This window comes from Aedes aegypti, chromosome 2 (genome assembly GCF_002204515.2).
Source record: "Aedes aegypti strain LVP_AGWG chromosome 2, AaegL5.0 Primary Assembly, whole genome shotgun sequence".
Classification (NCBI taxonomy): domain Eukaryota; kingdom Metazoa; phylum Arthropoda; class Insecta; order Diptera; family Culicidae; genus Aedes; species Aedes aegypti.
Genome location: NC_035108.1, coordinates 115571166 through 115595414, shown reverse-complemented (window position 1 = coordinate 115595414; position 24249 = coordinate 115571166). Strand labels below are relative to the sequence as shown.

The 24249-nt window shown below is 35.2% G+C and overlaps 1 protein-coding gene across 2 annotated transcripts in view; it reads left to right on the top strand.

Moving 5' to 3' along the window:
- The first annotated feature begins 222 nt into the window (after window positions 1–222).
- The window catches only part of LOC5565534 (PHD finger protein rhinoceros), a 61109-nt gene continuing 37082 nt past the window's right edge, over window positions 223–24249 (top strand). The window contains exon 1 of one of the 2 annotated variants that reach the window (XM_021842048.1): window positions 223–1196. The gene's annotated coding sequence lies outside the window, so the exon portion shown is untranslated. Of the gene's footprint in view, window positions 1197–12845; window positions 13315–24249 lie in introns of those variants that run through there. The other variant, XM_021842047.1, reaches the window with a different exon arrangement.

Genomic DNA, 24249 nt, shown 5'->3' with positions numbered 1-24249 from the left:
ACATAAAAATTCTCAAATATTGGTTTTAGGTTTTAAAGTACGATTTCAATACTTTTCTTCGACTTAAGGGCGCACAACCCTCACAACTGTTATACACTTTCGACCAGTTTGGGCATTGATTCGTTTCGCTCTTCCACATCGGCACCTCTCTCCGCGCGCGCACCGATTCCGAAAAGCCCGAAAAGCCCTTTTGACGCTGTTGACGTTTTACTTTCACAAAACGTCTCCGCTTGCTGCTTCGGGTGCTGTATTTTTTTTCTGTGTGTGAAATTCGACTTATAAAAACTTCCAATCCATCAAGGAGCAGTGTAGTGAAGGAAAATTTTCTGTAAAGATTTGTCCCGGATGGTGCAGTGAATTCGGTTCAATTCCTCCGGAAAACAGTGCAATTCGGACGGGGAACGATCCCTTTCGCGATCAAGCGTACTACTTTGGGGCGAAAAGTGTTATTTTTTGGGGTAAATTTACACAAAATGGAAATTGCAAGCAATGGCAAAAATGATGATTGTAATTGTTTTGAAGGGAGAGCAACAGCGAAGAATCGATAGAGATGAAAATGATCATCATCATCGTCACGAAGCCAAAAAGAGTGAAGTTATTGTGAAGTAACGATTTGCAATTTAGTAAAAATAAGATAAATACGTCGTGGCGTTGCATAGTGGAAATAAGATTTTGCACGACAGAAAAAAGTGTTCTGCTAAAATGGTTTTTCTCGAAGCTGGAGTTGGCTAATCGAGTGACAGCAAAATCGGAAAATCCTAATGGAAGAAGATTGTAAAGGGTGGTGAATAATGTCAGAAGAAAAAATTGTGTTTTCAAGCTCACAAGTGCTACAAAATCCTGATCAAAGCATAGTTTCGGGAAGAAAATATTGATTAGATCGTGTCCAGTGACCGGAAGGCGATAAAATAAGTGGAAATCTACATTTCGGGAATCTGATGCGTTTTGGCTGGCAGGAAAATTAAGAAAACGTATCGGGGAGGAAAAAAATCAGTGCTAAAGTACATACCACAAGCAGTTAGTGTTGGTTTTGGGGCGGCAGATAGCGCCACCGGTTTGTTTTTGTCTTGACTGTATACAAAAGGTGGGAACGATAAGGGAGCATCTGGTGGGAAAAGCAGCAAACCGCTGCTGTGACGTTCAGGCGTCACCACGCTCCATGACGTTCAAGGATCAACATAAGTACGATGGTACAGGTAAGTGCATCAAAGTAGTTCTACTTTTCAAAGTCAAAGATTGGAAATCGAATAAAGATTATTTGTACCATTCAGTGAATGGAATAAACCATTAATGCACAATATAACGTATTGGATATAATGGACCTATGCACGGGTTCATTATTTGACGTTTTAGCGGTGCCGTGTTATTTATGGGACCATGGCAACGAGTGAATATGGCACCGCTAAAACGTCAAATTAGTGAACTCATGCATTGATCCATGGACCGATGCACGAGTTCACTATATGACTTTTGAGTGGTGCCGTGTTATTTACGTGACCATGGCAACGAGTGAATTCGGCACCGCTCAAACGTCAAATTAGTGTACTCGTGCATAGGTCCATACAGCGTTTTGCAATTAAATGTCAAAGCAACATTATTCTTGTTTGTAAACTGCCGTTAATCGCAAGTCAGTCCCTCTGTAAAAAGTAGGCATTGAGAAAATGGACTGTGAAGTTTTCAAACTCGTTTTCCATACGAATATTCAAAAAATTCCAGAGGGTTGGAATATGTTCCAATCTTAATGAAACTTTCACAACTTGCTTTTCATTGCGATATCTTTCCGAGAAAAATATTAAGATAATCAAAACAAGTTACATTTTTGTGTTCCACGGTGCGAAAGTCTGTAGTGGGACTGATATGCGGTTACTTTTCATTATGGGACAATTTGACTTGCTGTTTTTTTCCTAATTTTTCCGAACAAATTATATTATTTCATTAGTGTAGCTGAAAGAGCGTTGCAAGAGATGTTGAAAACTGAACTCAACTCAATTTTGACGAAAATGCAGATGGGACTGACTTGCAATTCACGGCAGTAAATACAATTCAAAAACAATTTCACATTATGTAACAGAAAACTGTATTGTTTTTGTACTTTATAATTTTAATATTACTTTTATTTCCGTGGAAAACAACTGCTGCTTTTTTTTTGTGCACCTTGACAGAAGTAAACTAAACAAGTTCAGAAAACATGAAATATTGAGTGAAAAATATTTTTAAAGTAGAAATATGTAGTTTTGTATAAATAAGTGCCTAGCTGTGATGAAACCACGTAAAAACTTTACTTCTATACACGCAGCGAACTAAACTACCGAAATACATTTTGCCGTATGAAAAATCTCGCAGAGAAAAACCAGGGTGTATACTACCTAAAAAAAAAACCTGGAATTCTCAGAGAATTTCGATCAGAATCAGGGAAATTATTTTAAGGCAGGAAGAATATGTTTACGATAAATGATTTTTGCAACCAATATTTGCAAGAAAATTCTATTCAATCGAAAAAAATTTAGGCTGTGCCACTTTCAAAATATTATTTGAGCTGTTCAGTGAGGATCCTTTCGAATCTGATATTTTATCGACTTACCATAAACGACTTACCACATTGACGTTTTTAAGGTGATTATAAAACGAAGCCAAACTTCGAATTTTCAAGTACGCAAGACTGGAGAATCTGACAACAGTTCACGTTGAAAATCAATCAAATTACTTGCTTGCTGGAGGTGATCAATGTGATTAATTTTGATTCCGGAGCGACGTTTTTTTCTCATGTCTTGTGCTCTTGAAAATTTGAGGTGTGGCTTTGTTTTATAATCACCTTAATATCCCTTTATTTATTCAGTAAAAGATTAACATGTCTAGGATAAATAGCAGAGAATTGGTCTTTATTTTTACGCAAGTCTCTAAAAAGTAAATATTTTTGATAGATACTTTTTAAAATTTGATATTGATAAAAGATAGTCTCTGAAATCTCTATTTTAACCTCTTAAGTCTCTTTTTTGCTTATCTTGCTTGCAGATAATTATGATGCTAAATTTATTCTCATATTGCTCAAAAACAGTTTCGGGAATTGCACCATTCAATTTAATACAGGGTGCTCTCCATAAATTCTGCTAGATATCTGCAATGCCAATTCTTTCAACAATTTTTCAAATGATGCCTTAAATTTCTCCATAATTTGCTTTAGGAAACCCTCGAGCACTTTAATGTTACTTCTCCAGATATTTTTCACTAACTTTTCAATCTACAGTCGTTACTCTGAGAGATCTTCCAATGATTTCCACAGATTTTTTTTCCAAAAAAAAACCGCAAAGGTTCATCTAGAAGTTTTTGGTAAAATTTGTTCAAGGATTTTTGTTTTTCAAGATACCCGACAAGAATTTCTTTGCCATTTCATCTACGGTTATTCCAAAGAATTGCTTCAGAAATTCATCGAGGAGTTATTCGCGTAGATCTATTAAGAACATTTCAAATAATTCCTTAAATTTTACTTGTTTCATTGTTGAGTTTCTCTAGATTTTTTTCTATGAATTTCTACAACATTTTCCAAGGATTGCTAGAATTCTTTCAAACATTTTCAAATAATCACTCAAAAAATCCCCATGAAATAATCAAAAGTTCATTTGAGGCTCCACTACAGCATTTTTTTTTTTTCAAGAAATCCTCCGATTATTCCTATACTGAGCCATCATTCCAGGTCTATGTTATATGGTAGGCATATAATTTTGCACTATTGGAATTGCATATAAGTTTTAGCAAGGAACAAAATCATCGACTATAAATTATATGCAATACATATAGAGTGCTCTTCGGACAGCCTTGTTTTCATTATATGCGATGAATATCATTTTCACCAAAGGAGAGATGACAAGGAAAATATTTACGTTTAATATAAAAACCAATGAACCAAATTAGTTTGTCGTATATGGAACCCTTGGAGCCTTCCTTAGCCGAGTAGTTAGAGTCCGCGGCTACAAAGCAAAGTCATGCTGAAGGTGTCTGGGTTCGAATCCCGATCGATCCAGGATCTTTTCGTAATGGAAATTTCCTTGACTTCCCTGGGCATAGAGTATCATCGTACCTGCCACACGATATTGTCTGTTTCATTCGCAACAAAACGCGCCGCCAACTTTCGAGCAGACTGAAAAAATCGTCGCCAGGAAACCAATCAAAGGAGGTGATTTGCCATTGTGTTGGTAAGACGGGTGAAACGTCAAATTCACAGCGGTTTCTTGACTGGCGACGGTTTCACCGGCGACGATTACAAATAGTCGCGTCCGATTGGGTGCAAAATTTACAATATACGAATGCGAAAAATGGCAACTTTGGCAAAGAAAGCTCTCAGTTAATAACTGTGGAAGTGCTCATAAGAACACTAAGCTGAGAAGCAGGCTCTGTCCCAGTGAGGACGTTAATGACAAGAAGAAGAAGAATAGTATCCATTTTAGCTTTCATATGATTAGGTTGGGCACCTTACATTGCATATAATAATAATATAATCAAACTATCATGACATCGAAACATTTTATAAGATTTATTAACTCATTTTTATAGCCTATAATTGTCTTATGAACAATAAAAGTAAACTTTTTTTCTTAGTAAGCTTTGTTAGTAGACAATATCAGATCATTGCGGGAGCTCGATCCAAAATTTTCAAAGAAACCATAATACTATTCTTTTTTTCACTACCGCAGCACCTGAGATGCAAACATCATACTACCTACATGGCTATGATCCATATAAGATCTACTATATAGAGAAAGCAGTGTTAGCTATATGTTATACTAATAACTCAGCCTCTACTGCATATGCGAGGCGCATAAAAATTCAAACCAGAAAGTAGCTTTGTAATGTTTATATGGTGCCAGTTACAACCAAACTGTTTCGCATGTGAAATACACAAGATGGAATGTAACGTGACGCATATTGTGGCAAAATATGAGCTCAATAACTTCTAAAAAACCCCACTACCAAAGTGAATCAAATGTGACAAAAATAGAATCCGGCTCCCTACGCCACGATTTTTTTCAGCTTTGTGGAAAATTTCATTCACATTTCCCTGGAAAAATACAAAGAAAAATCCTAGTAGAATGCTTGCAATTTTTTTGAAAAGTTTATTGAGAAATCTCTTAAAATTATTGGATGACTTTCCAAAATAATCTTAGGAGTAGTTTCTGAAATAATTCCTGAACTTCCTGGTATTCCTGAAATTCCTGGTACCCGTTGAGAAATTTCTGGTTAAAATTTTAAAGAAATTATGAAGGAAAGTTTTGTAGAAACTCCTGAGAAATCCTTGGAGACATGTGGAGTAGTTTCTGTTCATTCTGTAGAAAAAATGATGGAAGAATCACCGGACAAAATCCTGGAGGACAAAGGATTGTCCTGTTGGAATCCTTGAGATATTGTTAGTGGTTATTTTTGGAAAAGTCCAGGTTTTATTTTGAGATATCATTAATATTTTTTTGAGAAATATCTTAGGAAAATTCTTGGGGAGATTTTATGGAAAACAATCACAAAATGAACTTCAAAAGAAAAAAAAAATCTCTCAAATAAAGTTATTATCTATCTGTTCATCTAACCTGAAGAAATTATTTATCGTAATGTCACAAAAAATTTCCAAAACAAGATTCTTATTTATTTTAAATTTCGTAATAATTATGATTAACCTTCTCTCTTTTTCCTACGTAAAGACGCATACGACTATTTCTGTACGAAAAAAGCGTTTATATAAAAATTGTTTGGAACAATGGGCAAAATTATTCGAAACCAGTCCAGAACAAATTACATGTTTTTCAATAGAAACATTTATTTGATGTGTATAGAATCATATGTATGTTACTATTGCATTGTATGTATCTGATTCAGTTAAAAAATGTAAAGAAGTGTATAATTTGCTTTTAAATCAAAAACACTTTAAAATTTGGCATTATTTTCTTTTATATCTATAAAATTCGAGTATTTGTTGAAACTAGAATTATTTTGCGAAACCTGGAAATGTCAGGGAATTTCATTTCGGTAATCGAGTAGACGCCCTGAAAACACAATTTATCGTACCGTAAAGGCCCTCTGCGCATTCAAGGCTTTCGAATTTCAATCAGTTGTAATTAATTGAAAACAAAACACAATATTCTGAAATTTTGGAAGTCAATACTTATTGATCTTATATATAAGCTAGATATGCTGTTCCGCTCAAGAAAACTAAAAAATTCTGCGCAAGAAATGGTCAAGAAATTGTCTACAGTGATCTCCATTTGAATTGACATTTTTTTCCAACTGCGTACTGCGAACAAAGAAAAATGCTTTTCTTGAGCAAGAAATTTCTCACGCATCGAGATAGGCGATTACTTTTCTGTTGAAGTGAATACTTCCCATAAGGGAAAAAAAGCTTCGATAAGTAATGATTTTTATTGCATTTTTTAATCTTCTCAAGGGTGTCAGTGTTCCTAACTCTGCGCACTCATTTTTGCAATGCTCCTTAGTTTGCGCATTAATGTTCCTAACTCTGCACCAGTGTTGACCAGACTAATTTCCCCGAAATTCGAATTGTGAAGCCATGAACTGTTATTACTGTGCGTTGTAGTCCTGAGATGGAAGGGGAGGTGGTTGGGCTTGAGTGTTGCACATGGGATCCGACAGTTTCGATCTCGGTTTCGGTGAAATGATTTACTCACTCACTCACTCATTCCATTTCACCGAAACTTGAATTGTGGCTCTCTGAGATCAAAATTGATCGATTTTGTGTGCAGTACTCAAGCTTAACCATCTATCTTAGGAGGATAGAGCATGGTTGTAGTAGCTCGTGGCTTCGTAGTTCGGAAAATATTATTTTTGGGGAAATGAGTCTGAGCAACACTGCTCTGCGCACTCGATAAATTCTTTATATCAGATGAAGTTTTTTACTAAAAGCATTATAAGCATTTAAACTCCGAATTGTTTTTCAATTTCTTGCTTTTTACGGCTTTACGTCCTCAATGGAACGTGGCATGTCTTTAACATAGAAGTTTATTAGGTGAAGTGAATTTTATATATAATTCAATCTGTGATAGTTCCTGTTACTGAATGCCATTAAGTGTAACCCTCAAAATAATCGAAATCATCATATGATTTACAAAATATGTAATTAACTTAGTTTTCTAAAATCTAAACCAAAATATAAAAAGAATACAAACTACGTATTTTTTTGCGTTCACCTTTGGTGTGTGAAGCACTGTTTTAGACTGTTTATGAACTTTCACTGAACGATGTGCAAATTAGCGGGGTACAGATTAAAAAGTGTTCAGATTAAATGAGGTCAAACCAACGGGTTACCCGGTATGTATAAAACTACTAATGGAACTTTAACACTTCACTTTTTGCAAAAAATAAAATACTAAAATCACTAGTTAGGCGAGCAAATACCTTTAAACTCTAATATGTGTTGCTTATCTTGACAGATAGGCCTATTTCGTCTGCAACTTACCGACTTCTTCAGTGTCGAGTGCTCGACTTGTTAAGTTAAGTATTTTTTTTTTTTTGAATAGTTAAGTATTTCACCAGATTTTGATGAATTTTGGTGAACGTGCGCAGAGTTTGGGGCGGCCACGGTACATTCCAAACAGTAATTTTCTTATAATTCTTAAGGTTCCCGACCAACCAGTCTTCATAATTCTTTATAGATCTTCAACCAACGATGTCGATCGCTAACGGTTCAAAACGAATCTATATCGATCGCTATCGAAAATCACTGACTGGTTGACCGGGTTGATGTTACGCAAACAGTGACTTCCATGTTGGACAATAATGATTCTAAATCTTCATATTATAAGAAAAAATACGGTTTGAGCAATCCATATCAAACTGTATTGGCCGAAATCCAAGTGGTCTCCGTAATAACAGGACTCGATTTAGTCGAACAAAACTGTCTGTAACTCATGCTTTTCCTGACACTGCGGAGACCATCCGATTTCAGAGGGCTCCTATAAGGATTTCGGCACCTTAAATTTGTTATGCTCTTAAGGAATTCTCTAAGAGTTCTACATCACTTTTAACATCGCTTTTGGCTTCCCCCAATACCATCAGGTTAAATTACATACACCTAATGGCATCACCAGCAACCCAAGCTTCTGCTTTTTATACGATGATCAGCCTGGTAAAACCTAAGAGCATCGATGGAGCAGACGGGAAACGTGACCGCATTAATAGGTATGGTCCATGAGAACGTCAGCTCAAGTCGTAACGATTCAACCAAAAAGCATTTTGAATCATTTTTAAAATAGTAAGTAATATAGATAAACAAACATTTTTTATTCAGCCAACGCCAAAATTTTGACATCTTTCGATCCAGAAACTCGGTACGAGTAGGCAGTGTATCATCCAAATAATTCGCCATTCCGATTCTAGATTGAATCTCCTTTACCTCGCTGGAGGAGTGGTGTTGAAATTTCTTACAAAATTAAATTTCCTTTTTACAAAATAAAAATTAATACTATTTATTTTTAATTTTCATACAAAAAATCTTACCAAGGGGGGAGGGGGGTTGGAGAATCCCGAAAAATGTCTTACGTAATAAATGCACAGCCCCTTATCATAGTAAATGCAAAAATTCATATTTGCACACATTGATACATTTTGTTATTTTTGATGTTTTAAGCTAGGTATGCTGTTCCGCTCAAGAAAAGTAAAAATTTCTGCGCAAAAAATTATCAAGAAATTTTCTACAGTGAGCTCAATTTAAATTGACATTACTTTTCAACTGCGTACGGCGATCAAAGAAAATAGATAGAAATTTTTTTCAATGTAGTCAAGAAATGTCTCTACTTTTTTGGGCGAAACAACGCTTAAGAAATTTCCGTTCAATCCGTCCGTTCAATAGAAAACGGCCCAAGCCAAGCCAAGCGACATGTCCCTACCATAAATCGAGTCTGTTTGCGGCAGCCATAAGCGCTTTTAAAAATCTGGATTAAGCGAATGCGCTGAAATATTGACCTTTGTATGAATTTTTAGATTCAAATGCAATTATTCATTTGCTAGATACAATTTGCACTCTCTCTAACATTAGTAGGCCTGTGCTTTAAAATGTCGTCAAAAAATCATTGAAAGAAATAAAATATATTAAACTAGTTTATTTTCTCGCACGTTCTCTCTTAAGCATGCTTTTTTAAGAAAGTATTTGTTCACAATATGCATCGTATAGAGGTAAATGCTGGGCATGGCGCACCATTGGTACCTCGCGTATTGCGGGGTAATTTGAAAATTTGGATAGCCTCGCGGAAATAACGCGCAGCGAGCAATCCCCGCACAGAACAAAAGTCACATAGTGTGCATTGAACTCATAAAAATCATCTTTGTCACTGTATGTCACATACATACATACATACATAGGTTGATCATGGTACTAATGGAAGGTTTTCAATGGATATTTACAAAGATCATTAGGTAATGATGTTCATTTGGGACGCGATGATTGGAACCGCATAGATTCGTGCTGCGTATATGGATACTAGTAAAAGAAAACTCGGACTCAATAATTTTAATACGGCTTCAGAAGCTGTTTCTTCTGTGATAATGACGTTCATCATAAAGTTCATCATATGCACTTCAACAGAAAAGTAATCGACTATCTCGATGCGTGGGAAATTTCTTGCAAGATATGCTCAACAAATGCATTTTTCTTCGATCGCAGTACGCAGTTGAAAAGAAATGTCAGTTCAAATGTAGCTCACTCTAGAAAATTTCTTGACCATTTCTTGCCGCAGAAATTTTTACTTTTCTTAAGCTGAACAGCATACCTAGCTTAAGAGGCCGGTCTACGAAAGTATGACAGTACATGTATTTGGTATTGGCAAAAGCGTAACAACAAAAAATCAATTGAAATCTTCCCTTTCCAAAGCTCAAAGGAATCTTTCAAAACAAGTTGTTCGAGTATAAAAATGGTTAACCACAGCGAGATGCTTTAGTTTGATAGGCATAGCATATGTTATGCTTTTTGGACCTAATATTCCCTTTTACTGAATGTTGTAATAAAGCTACGAATACTAGACAACAAACGCTTCGCAGTCAATTACACCTAATGACAAGCATGGTTGACTTAGATTGAAAGTCAGAAAGATTTACTCTTCAAAGCAATCCGATTTCCCAGGAATCGAAATATTTCTTGCAACCCGTACTACCGGCAAGAATAAAAACGACTCCTTTGTGTGACATTCAGCGTGCTGTCCTGCAACTCCAATCCCAAACTCCTCAAAGTAATGGTCGAGGTACGATGGGCCTTCCTTAGCCGAGTGGTTAGAGTCCGCGGCTACAAAGCAAAGCCATGCTGAAGATGTCTGGGTTCGATTCCCGGTCGGTCCAGGATCTTTTCGTAATGGAAATTTCCTTGACTTCCCTGGGCATAAAGTATCATCGTACCTGCCACACGATATACGAATGCAAAAATGGCAACTTAGGCAAAGAAAGCTCTTAGTTAATAACTGTGGAAGTGCTCATTGAACACTACGCTGAGTAGCAGGCTCTGTCCCAGTGGGGACGTAATGCCAAGAAGAAGAAGAAGAACGATGCAACCAGGGATGGGAAATGTACTGTAGCAAACATTTACCGCCTCTACATTCACATCTTTCTACACGACCCTCAAAATACAAAGCAAACCATGACAGTTCAAAACAAAAAAATGTCACGGTTCTTCAAAACTGTAATCTTCTTCTTCCCAACGTTTATTCAAACCCGAATGCGAAAAGACTCGAGTACAGTGGTAACACGATTTTTCCAGTTTTCGGGGTTTTGCATTTTTGCTTGATAAAGGCGGCATAAAATTGAACTTGTTTATATGTATCGCAACGGAGTGATTGTGCTCTTGTTGTTAGCGCTAATAGATTTCAATTAGTTGAAAACACAAGCGAAATATTAGCGATTGAATTGTTTAACATTTTTCAAAACAGTCAAGCAGTGTGTGAACCGTTGGCAGCGCAACACCTGATGGTATTGATGCTGCTGCTGCTTTGTGTTTTGGTTGCCTGGCAGAATCGATGAACTTTGGCAAATTGTGGTCACAGCTCCCTAGCCTGGATGCAAGTTTAGTGAAGATCGGGTAACCAATACCGTTAGGAAATTTAATCGTATGATGACATGGAAGGGTGGATTGCATCTGCAAACCTCCAGCGTATGTACTACATGTTAAGGCCGGTTTGCTAATGACAAGAAAAGGAATCGCCTATCTCGATGCGTGGAAAATTTCTCCCAAGAAATGGTCAAGAAAATCACTTTTTTCTTATCGCAGTACGCAGTTGAGGAGAAATGTCACTTCAAAGGGGGCTCTCTGTAGGAAATTTCTTGACCCTTTCAGTCAAGGAATTTCTTTACTTTTCTTGAGCGAAACAGCATACTTAGCTTTAGGGTGAAGATGAATTGAAGCCAAACCTCAAATTTTCAAGAGCACAAATATGGAGAACCGAACGCCTGTTTTAGCTGAAAACTTAACCGATTGGTCACTGGCTGGTGGTGATCAATCGACTAGGTTTTTAGCTTAAACGGATGTTTGGTTCTCCAGGTTTGTGCTCTTGAAAATTTGAGGTTTGGCTTCGATTAATCTTCACCTTAAGAGCGGTTCACAACAGCATCTTTTCCCCATGTCAGAACGGCTGATCATCGTCTGAGTGCCAAGAATCAGTTCCGTTTCCCGTTGCCAGATTCAGGTTGTAGTCCCTACTCACTAGTGCATTCTTCCGGCAGCGTGTTGACGTTTATGCCTATGTTCGGATTGGTTTCCGAACTATGTTCGGATTGGTTTCCGAAATTTGACGACGATAGTTATAATAAAATAACTTATGAAAGTCAGATATCACTATTGATTACTCAAGCACATCAAATTTCAAACGAAATTCTTACCAGGGATAAATTGCGGATGCGTCACTTTGTTTCTAATGGAAAACATAATGTTTGAACTAGTTAATGCAAAAAATGAAGTTATTTTTATATGATAGGGTGCCGGTGTCATTAGTGGACTACATAAGCTATAAAAAATCATATCATAATAACCGGCGTCAACATATAGTATCAACCTCTACTATATGGGAAAAATATAAAAAGCGTGATCAAATTATTTTTTGAGCGTAAAATCGCTTGAGCCACTTTTGGTACACGTATTCCAGTAGTTGCGCTAGTGCTCCAGTAGTTCAGGAAATATATAAGGGTTTTTGAACAAAATAGTTGATTTCTACACAGGTTTAGCATTTTTCCCTCGTAGCAGCTACTAAAATCTTTCGAATGTAGTATCATCATCACTGGGACTTTTCTTTATTTTTAATATCTATTTATAAACATTATTCCTACACTACTAGAACACGCCGGCAACTACTGGTGCAAGGGAGAATTTTTTTGGCGTACACTTAATTATTTATATGACTTTTCGATCAAATAAAAACTGAAATTTTGCAAATCGACTAAACTAGACTATCCACCAAAAATCGTGCATGTCGTTTTTATCGAAAAATGTATGTTTTATTCCATAGTCCAATATACTGGTACATTACAACCATTGGTACCGGCACCCTAATAATAGTTCACAAAAAAGGAAAATCATAACAGCGACGAAAGACGTTAGTGTGGAAAAATTATTTGCACAGTAGTCTAATCTGGTGCAAAATGCTCAATAATAAACAAAACTTCTAATCAAAATTAACGGTTCATTTGAGCACACCTGCGCGAAATTAACACACTTTGGTCCACCTTTCGATGGTCGCAGATATTTTCGAACTTCGAAAATCGCTCTTCGAAGATGGAACGCAAAAGCGAAAAAGGGAACAGCGAGAGAGCACACAAGAGAGAATTTCATATGAGAGAGTATCAGAGGAGGAGGAGGACATCACACGCACACATGCACACATTTACAAGTAAAAGATGGAAAATTATAATGGCGGCGCTGTCTCGTCGTGTCGATTATTTTCGTCAAATTAAACGCATTTAGATCGGTTCGGGACGGAAATGGTGCGCGCCTACGGGTGGCAAAAGTGACCGCGATTCCTCGGACGATTAGTGCTCGCGTCGGGCGTCGTTTCCCGGCGAAATATCTGCAGAAAACAATGGCGGGTCGCAATTGTTGTTTACTCTTCTTTCTGTGAGGAACACTTTTTCACACTCTTGGATGGGAAGAGACTTCGCAGCAGCAGCAAAAGCAGATTCAATCATCATCGCAGCAGCGAAGAAAAAAAAAAGTTTTCATTTCATCACGAAATCGGAAGAAAGAATATTATAAGGAGTTCCCAGCATCTCAGCATCGACGATGAATATTATGAACATCGAAACCAGAGTACTATTTCCCTGCTGGACATTACACAATTGGAGGAAAAAGTGAGTGAATCGTATGTGTGTATCATAATGGTCATTGATTGCAGGCTGCGAAAGCGAAAAAGTAGCAACAAAAAAAAAACTGCATTTTGCAAAAATGGGGATCGCGGGAATCGATTGGCTAATGTCATCATTGTCGTCGTCGCCTACTCTGGATTAAGGTGCAAAATGGCATGCAATGAAAATGAGTGATGACAACGAGAAGGGGTGCGATCAAGATGGTTTCACTGGACAAAATAATAATCATCGGTGCAGGCATACATTGTGGGCAGTATTGTGGCATCCCGAGTGTTGGTCTTCCTATTGGCCACCGAGCGCCATGGACTGTCCAAAATATAGTTGCTTAGTTCTTCTCCTACACACCTTCGCCTACCGCGCTCACACTATTAGTGATGGAGCTACAACAGTAAACAGGGTGGTGGGGTCTGTATTGAGCATAAAGATTTTGTGTAAGGAAACATTCTACATATTATCATAGTTTGTTGGCGCCTTATGTTTCTAGCTGTCAAACTCTCGGCAGTGCCACGGCATACACAAAACAAGACAGTCGCTTTACTTGTGTAAATAACAGATTTGATTGTAAACATGTAACGTCATTCCTACCGTAGCATCTACGATCTGGTTCACTAAATTATTTTTTCAACAAATTTGTTCGATGTGGATAGGAACGAGGTCATTAAGTAGTTGTCATTAGGCCGGAACAAATCTTAAAATCTTCTTTTGTCACTTTCCATCAAAATGTGTCGAGGGGGGGGGGGGGGACAATAAATAATAAAATTAAAATTCAGTTAAATTCATAGTTTTTTTATACTCATATGCTGCAAAATCATGTTTATGGCATATACAACCGTCAAATCAAAATGTTTTGAACAATAACTATGCCTTGTTTTTTATTTTTCATAAATCGAAATATGAAAAATGTTATAGATTAAACATTTTTCATAATTCGATTTTTCATAACAACAATCTACATATTTTTGTTATTTTTTTCAAATTGTATTTAAACTGTTTACAATTTTAGGAACACTGCATAAATGTTGCACTTGGATGCAACTTTAAAATAAATTCAGATTATTTTAATTTGATTTAACATATAGGTATGTAACATTTTGTTTGTAAAAATATTTCACTAGATTACTTTTGGTAAATTTTGGACAAATTTTGCACTAAACTGAAAATACATTTCAAATGTGTAAACTCAGCGGTGTGTTAGTAATTGTAATTTGTATTTTACAAATCAAGGTAATAAGTTAATTATAAGAGCAGCAATTTGAAATTTAAAACAAAACAAGCAATCAGACGAAGTCCAAGATAAACTAAATGATACGAAAATTGGTGGAGGAATCTTGACTCCAAAATAAATAAACCATTTTAATAGGAAATAAACTGAAAATTACTGTGGTTTTTCATATGAATTAAAACGATCAAACGGATTTTGGGTTTTTTTCTGAATTTCGCGTCGAAGGCCAAATTTCACGGCTTTTGCGAAATCGTGAATGTCCATTGTCCCTTGTTGTACGTGTCCTGAAAAGCAGCTTTGATGGCACTTTTTCTATATACGGCTTTATACTTATAGAGCGATTTCCCCCATTAATATGGTTATATTCTTTAATGCAAAAATAGAATCATAACGTTTACACGAATGCAATGAAGGCAAGGACAAGGACATTTGAAACGTAGCTTGTGGATGATGATCATGCTTTTAATATTTATACATCAAAAGTACAAAAGTAAAATTTCAAATTTGTTCCGGCCTTATTTGGAATACATCACCTTATCAATATTGTATACACTGTGGGCAGTATCTTGGACTAGGGACAGTAATTTATCGATTGTATCACGGATTCACAAACCTTTGATGTTTTATACATATACTGAAGCGTAGATACAGTATTGGACAAAACATTTGCAACTTTTTCGATTTTCCATACAAAATGACCAACTTTGGTAAGCTAGATCTCAGTTATTTATGGATCGATTTGAATAAAATTTTTACAGAACATCAGATATAACTTAAATGTTAACATATATTTTTGAATAATTTTTCCAATCACGAGTTTATAAGTTATAACGGTTTAACTAAAGTGTAGTTTTCGACGAAAAATTCAAAACTATCTCAAAATCTGATAGCCCTACACAAAAACTGTCTGCAGCAAACTTGTTCATCTCGTTAACATCTACAATTTTGCTAAAGATATGATGAAGCTATTCCTTCAAAATGTTTAGTTATATCACTTATAAAAAATCATCAATAAATTCACTTTAGTCATACCGTTACTGCTTTTGACCTTGTGATTGGAAAAATCACTCAAAAATATATGTTAAAATTCAAGTTATGACTGATATTCTGCCAAAATTTCATTCAAATCGGTCCATAAATAACTGAGATTTAGCTTACCAAAGTTGGTCATTTTGTATGAAAAATAGAAAAAGTTGCAAATGTTTTGTCCAATTCTGTATAATGAAACAATATTTTTGCCATACATTTTTTTTTTTTGATACCAATCTGACTAAAGTATTGCATCGAGTGAGTTGAAATCAAAGCACATACTCTATTAACAAAACGCGCTCTTCTGGACCAACACGTCTGTGTGTAATTTTCACACATGCTGAAAATCGAGTTTGTGCTGATTTGTGATTCCAATAACAGCAAGTCACTTTTTAGTGACGTGGTCACTTTTTTCGATCAGTGAACTTTCTGAAGTAATCTGCTGCTATAGAAAGGATTTTCAACCTGTCTCATCAAAATCTCCAGAAGATATTCCAGAGACGGTTAGGAATAACAGCCAAACAAAAAATCAAAGAGTTGGTCAGAAACTCGTCCAGGACTTAAAAGCGGAGTACTAATTTTGCTAGAAATAATTTCAGAAATTACTTGAAACTGTTTGTACACACTTTTGGTCACCTGTTTCTATATACTTTCCTATAATAAATGCTAGAACATTGTTGGACAATAATAATTAATGAACAGTGACATCAGTGGCTATTCCCTAACGTCAAACCTAAATGTTCATGAATTTCAGCAAAAAGTATGTGATTCCAATTACTGTTTGATTTTTAATCTAAAAATGCGAAATTATTCATTTTCAGGGTTGTAGATCATATAAACCGTGAGGTAACGTATCACCACTGAGTGATATGATAGTTTTCAATAATTACTCATGCACAACATTCATCTAATTCGGGTTGTCTTTATTTTGTCAATAATAAATTGTGTTCTGGAGTGTTTTGGAAGAAAGAGTTTATTTTACCGAAATTTTGCCACAAACTGAGCCTGAGTTATTATTTTTTGATTCTAGAAGTTTGCTAGTTTTTTTTTATGTTCTGAAATTTAATCACGATTTTCGCCACAATGTAATGTGGTCAACAAAAAAAAACTAGATTTTCGTATAGATTTATTAAGAAATGTTTCAAGTTATTCGTTTTTTACCTCTACTTCATTATATTCGTTGCATCTTCGCCTGTAAGTTCCTCATGAACAGGAATTGCTAAAAAATCAATCACAGGTTTGTTTGCTGGAGTTCATGTATTTACTAAACTACGAATTTTTTGCCGACTAAAATAAAAAATATCAAAAAGTTACTTATACCAATCTAATATTCGTTTCGTAATAAAATGATAAGTGTAATATCCAATGCGTCATATTCTTAAACATTTAAGACAATCAAGTCTTATCCCAGACAGATAACTGTTAAGAAATATTTCAAATTACTGCAGTTCTGTAAATTGTACATTCTACTCGGGTATGAGTTTATAGCAAAGCTCACAGCTTTGAACCAACCCTTCTTTAGTAGAGAAGTTAGGCAAAGGACGCTTCGATGCTTACTGGTGCCCCGATGACTTGCATCAATTTTTACCACCTAATTAATTTCAATCTTGTAGCTGCCTTGCGATGCCTATCCATCTATCAATTTCATCATTTGCAAAAATCTTCTACAGACCCCCATGACAGATATAGCCATAACAAAATAATAAAAAGTAATCACGGCCGATACATTCTCTATTTATTTAGAATGTTGAAATAAAGCGCTTACGTCAACCTTGCGAACATGAGAAGGACTGGGGTACCGTTTTGATTCATATTACGGACAGCTTCAAATTCCGGTCACTCTACTTTGTATGGGAAACATTTCACGCGAAATGTTTCAATTTTTGCTGTTCAAAAGTTCTCAATTTCAAGGCTTGTTTTAATAAACTTTTTCCATAAATATCTTTGAAAATTTAAAATGCCCAACTACCTTAGATGTCTCTTTGGTGGTTTAACGATTTCGATTGATGATTTGACTGTTCCATTAATGATTATCATGAGCTGTCCGGAATTCGATTCAAAGTGCCCGGAATATGAGGCAAAAGTGAGGAAGCGTCCGGAATAAGAATCATGAAAAGGCCACACATTTTGATTTATTTAAAATTATTGAAGTTGCGGAAGCTTATTCTTCACCCACCGTTCGAAAGTAAAGGGCTTCCGACGCTCGATAGCGTTAAGGAATCATACAGAATGATATATTTTGTATGCTCTATGCTGGGTTATATTTCCCTGAGTCCTTAAGTGTCCGTAATATGAATCAAAACGGTACATTGACCACAAGAAGAAAAAATAAAATCTGTGGTAAAATTACTATTTAGCTGACTACGCCCATTCTTGAAACTAGCATGGAATTACAGAATAATTTATTTACTTTGTTCATGGTACATCCCACCACCTTACTGATACGTTTCTCGCATAACTTGTGATCGACCATAAAAGTCTTCATGGCCAATTAGTGGTTCGCCAGTTGGAGAAAGGCTGGTCTAGATGTTAGATCAAAATATATACCGATGAAAATTTCAATTTTCCTCAACAAAAGTCAGGGTAGGCGCATTCAGTAGATTTGGCCGACAAAAGCTCCCCAGATGAAGAGAACAAAGCTGCCGAAAATACGTAAGTTCCCCTATTTACTTCTCTTCCAAAAAAAATAATGATATTATTTTAACTTTTTTACAAAAAAGTAATTCACACAATAATTTTAGCATTGGACATGTTGGTTAAAAAATTAATTGCTATATTTAATTTTCATTAGGTGGATCTTTCATATTCCACTTGCCCATAGATCGTACATGCAAATGAAGTTCTGCTTTTAGGTGGTTAACTTGAGCGCTCGCATTTGAAATTTCAGCAGAAGAAAAATAAAGGATAATTTATAATTTTGTTAACATTACCCGATGTCGATACACGCACAGGGTGTCGACTACCTGAAAAAAAACCTGGAAAGTCAGGGAATATCAGGTAATTCAATTGTTGGTCTGGAAAGTCAGGGAATTTCACTAGAGGTCAAGGAAAAATTATCAATAATATAGTAGATAAGAATTTAACTTTCAAAAATCACATTGAGGGCATTCAAGCCAAATGTAACAAATATGTAAAATGTCTCTATCCCCTTATTAATAGAAAATCAAAACTTTGTCTTAAGAACAAGCTTTTGATATTCAAACAAATTTTCAGGCCAGCCATGTTGTATGCTGTACCAATATGGACTAGCTCTGCAGAGAATTCAAAATAAAATTTTGAAAATGATTCTGAGGCTTCCTCCCTGGTATAGTACCAATGAGTTACATAGAATATCCAATGTTGAAACATTGGAACAAATGTCAAATAAAATAATCAATAATTTCAGGCAAAAATCGTTACAATCTTCTATTGCCACGATAATGCGTTATATGTTTAGGTTAAGTTAGGTTAAGTATATTCAAAGCGTTTTTTTTTCTCTTATAAGCAGGTGAAATCAACTCACCTGTAAAAAATCTGAACTGCTACGGCAAATGAAATGTAATATGTTGTTAACAAAATGTTAATAAAATCTTAGATTTGTTTTACCAAATTAGGATGATAGTGTTGTCTAATAACACAGAACACCTAGATATAAGAAATAATGAATGTAATGTTTGGAATGATACTAATAAAGAAATTAAAAAAAAAAATCAATACTATAGTACAATATCAAACTAGTTGATTGTCTGCAATGTAATCGATTTGCCCAACACAGCAATACAATAATCATTATGTTAACATTGAATACGATTTCTGCAAGAAATAAGTAAACCAATCGTTTAAAATAACAGCTTATCATTGAGAAAACGTTCCTGTTCATACAAGAGTAAACTCTACTTTACTACCTATACTTAGCCTCAGCATTTATTTTTTTTCTGGGACAGAAACACATCGACAGTACTCTCCGAACTATTTCTTCGACGTTAGCGTAGTTAACTCCATCGAATCATGCCAATCTTCACAAGTTTGCTAAAAATGTAGAAGTAAAACTGGTAATACGATACACAGAGGAAAAACAAATGAGATTTCTTGTATTTAGGTGAAGATACATCAATAGAGTATGTCAAATTTTCAAAAGCTCCTGAAAATTTAAGGTGTAGGGTTTTTTAAAAATACCATTGACTGTAATTTCATATTTCCTAATTTATTGAAAATTGCTGAATAAGGGTCCAAGTGTTACTTCAGGGTTGTGCCAGGTGCTATATTCCCTTATCCTTAAGAAAACTTTTCAATCCTTTGTTAATGAGATTTTCAGTTCTAGGCTGATTTTTGATATCATAAAACTTATTATAAACGCATTATTAAGTCCCTGAATGCATTTGTTTAATACAAAACCTAGTCGAAATTCATATAGGAATCATAAAATATAAACCAAAATAAATTACCTGTAACGAATCATTGTGAAGTGTTCCTGAAATATTCTCAAGAACTCCAAATGCTATTCTTGTAGAAATTCAAGGTGGAATGGCTGAAAATATTAAGGGACCCAAACGCAAAGGGACGGTTCGGTCAGTTCCGAGTAAGATATACTTAAAAATTATCTTGTTTCTAAGCTTTCCAACGGTATTTTAGGAGCTTTTTCGTCCAACAAAAAATAACAATTCGCAGTAGATTGATATGATTTTGGCAAACATACAATTTGTATGGAATGAAAAATTACAAAACTGAAAAAGTTGAGTTGATTTTCTCAACACTAGATGTTTGTCACTTATACCCTTCTGCTTCTAACCTCCTCAAATCTTAACAATTTTTAGAGAAAGCTCTGGAGGTGAATCCTCGGATTAGAGGAATTCTTAAAGGAATCTTTGGATTTGGAGTTAATGAAATAATTCCTTGTGATAAGAAGAAAAAAAAACATTAGGAGAAAAGAAGCTTCTGGATGAAATCTTTGAAAAGTTCCTGCAGAAGTTATTGAAGGAAGATCTGGAATAAAAATCAAAATACGTATGAGAATTTCAAAAGAAATTTCGAGAGAAATATCTGTTGAATTCTTTGCACCAGTTCTCTGAGATAGCTCTTCAGCAATGTCTGATATTTTAACTTGAATAACGCTCAACAAAGTTTGTATGACAACATGAGTAAATTAATTTTTTTGCTGAGTTCATTCATACGGCCTATAACTTTGATTCATGCAAATAGTTGAATATGTATCTTCAAGAATCGTACTTATTTCGGTTTAAATAAACTAATTCAGTGGTCTGGAATTTTACCTAAAAACGACTGGAAGATTAAGAAAAGCCAGTGAATTTTATTTTCGAAATTGAGTCGACACCCTGGCATGACACTTAATACTGTAAAATCGCGTATATGTATCTCCTAGCCACACTTCATTAAACACTTTTCTGTTGTAGCGTTCTTATCTAAAATAATTACTGTTTCAGCTGTGACACATTTGAAAAGCTCCAGAACATTCTACGAATTTAAGAGAATTGGTTAATTCTCAAATATTGTGCAGAATGACTTTTGTTATGTTATATTTTTAATTTTATGGTCGTCTATACTGCCCCTCTTTGCACAACAGTCCCATGTTGGAAAACGACAAACTGAGAAAAAGACGATTGAAATGTGGAAACAATTTCGTTCCATTTTGAGTCTCTATTTGGCCTAAAATGTGTTAAATTTCTACACATCACTGTTTGTTGAGTACACGAACAAACCTAATAAACTTCTGAATTCAAGTTGAAAATTTGCCTTAAAATGCAGAAAAATCGTAGCGAGACTGTTATGCGATTATTAGGGACAACGGAAAGTCGTGATTTCGCGGAAGCCGCGAAATCCGCGAAATTTAGCTTTCACCGCGAAGTTTGGGGAATCCCGCGAAATGACGCAAAATTAGTCAAATTTGGAGAATTCATATGAAAATCACTGTAAATTCCAGTTTTTTGTTTATGAAAATGGTTTATTCATCTTGATTTCTAAGTTTCACTAAACATTTTATAACTGTTGAGCTTCAACTTGGATGTTTTTTTGGCTTGATAATTTCGTTTTAAATTTTGCATTACCACATTGATATTAAACTTATCATCTTAATTTGTAAAAAAAAACTATATTTGAAGAATATATCAGTGTTTGTTATACATATAAAGTCTGTCTTTACTGAAAATGTGTATTTATGGGTAAAATAATGCCAAAATTATGGAACCGCGACAAAGCCGCGAAATCTTGGATTTATTGCCCAGGTCAAACGCGAAATTACAAGAGTTTTGCCGCGAATTTCCATTGTCCCTAGCGGTTATATACAATATAATATACCAATATTTCAGCTCGTTCGACAGCTACTAAAACACTCATTGTTATTAATGTACTGGATGTTTCATTTGCTATTTATGTTCTTTGGCCGTAAAAATAGTTATTATAGTACAGTCAACTCTCCGTAACTCGATGTTAAGGCAACTATCGAGTTAGGGAAATATCGTGTTATAGAACACAAATTCAGTGTAACTTTGGTTAAACGGACCATCGAGGTATCCATCAAAACCCACATTTACTACACGTTCTATAACTCGATATCGAGATACGGAATAACGAGTTACGGATAGGTTACTGTATGTCCATGGATGAATCACCAGATAAACAAAAACATAGGATTGAATACTTTCTCAAAACACACGTCATGATGTGGAATGCGCTTACAGTCTTTTGGATAATGCGGAAATGGAATCCGATAGAAACGATTCGAGATGTTCCAGAATAACCTGATTCAGGACGAATCTAGCTAATCCAGCAAAGAATCATTATAAAATTTAAATGAAAAATGTAGAATGAACTTTATTTTATTATTTTTGTTCCTTATTTTTTTTATTCCCCTCGTACTACCCAAATGGTTAAGTACGGACATACAATAAGATTAATATGAAATGAAAATCTGTAGGTAATGCATCGTAATTGAAAATACATAATTATGTGTGATATCCACTAATTTAAAAATAATTTCGAAAGAACGTGAATACATGACATTTACAATGCCGTAAGCAAGTGTGTATTAAATACAGTCAAACCTCCATGAGTCGATATCTGAAGGAGCCATAGACTCATGGAAACATCGAGTCAAGGAACAGAAATGCTTTAGAATGCTGTTTGAGCGAGTCATCATAGTTACCGTGAAATTTTGTTTAAGTATGGCCATGAGTCAATATTAAGACATAGAACATCGACTCATGGAGGTTTCACTGTATAATTGATTTCCCTTTACTTCGTTACACATAAGTGAATAACTAGTAGTACCGAGAGACCGTATGTAATACTAGAAGTCCTACTTCTGAGCCCGGCCACTATTCGGACTTTGATGTGACTGTTATGCGAATATTTTCAAGATGGGACAACACAAGTGGGGTTTGGTTTTGTACAAGTTAGGAACAAAGGCTACTTTTTTAGCAGTTTTTATCGATCTTCTGACGATGTTGAGTTGATTTATTCAAAAAACGCAAATCGGTCAAAAGTCGACATGGGACTGTTATGCGATTATGGGCAGTATAGTACTTATTTTTAAACAGACCGTTGTAGTGATCTAAAACTTATATAGTAGTGTTTAATGAAACATTTCGGCGAATGATTTCAAAACGTTACTGACAGGCAGACTCAGGATTTTCATATAAATGATTGTTTTTAAAAATCCTAAGTTTTTTTTTAGTTCGTTTATTTGAGGCTCAATCGTATCCTTAGTTTTTCCTTTGTACTAATATTGAATATTTTTTTTATTTGCAAACCAAAATGTGCACATACCAAAATATATAATACTGCAAATATTATGTTGTGTAATTATTCTTTCGTGTTTAAATCCTCTTAACAAGATTTTCCTCTACTTTCTAAATAGGGTAAACCATAGTTAAACACAATTTAGTTGGGCTTACAAAAAATAAGGCTCATGTGTATCAGTAAAGGATCATAACATAAAGTTAATAATGTAGTGCAGAAAATCATTTTTGACTTTGCCACACTAGCAAATACCAAAATCAAACAATTTTCTGTATCATATCAATTAGGACGATATCAAGTTCTAAAACTGTACGTAGTTGAAAAAAAAGCAACATTTTCAAATTTATCGAAGAAAACAAAGCTACCCCCACATTGAAGTCATCACCCTAGAAGCAGTTTCTCTTGCGTCGCTCTTGGCGGCTGGTTGTATAGATTGAATGGTTGGTTAGCTGATTTGTCCGCTCGCCCGTCGCTGCGCTGCTGTTCCCTCCATTCACAGTACTCTCGGTCTCTCGTTCGATTCCGTCCCGTTGCACAATGCGGGGATGCCGTCGCCAAACACAAATGAGTAGTGTTGAAGAGCAGCGCACTTATCGTTATCAGTATTGCCAGTTTGTTGGTTAACATTGAGGACTCACATATACTTACTATTGTTAGTCTTTGCAATTAGGAGGTTTACTCCAACAATCACTAAGGTGAACAAGTAGCTTTAGGAATTGATTCATCCTCGATGATCGTTAGATTTTATGTTTCATAGCATTATGACCAGTTGGCAATGAAACGACCACTGTTTAACAATTTATTCTAGTGGAACATCAAATCCTTTTAATACAGTTGATCCATAGTTATGGGTCAAATAAGAGTCACTTTTAAGAATAGAAAGAGATTAAATATGATGACAATGTTGTATAACCCTTATCTTGGATACATAACTG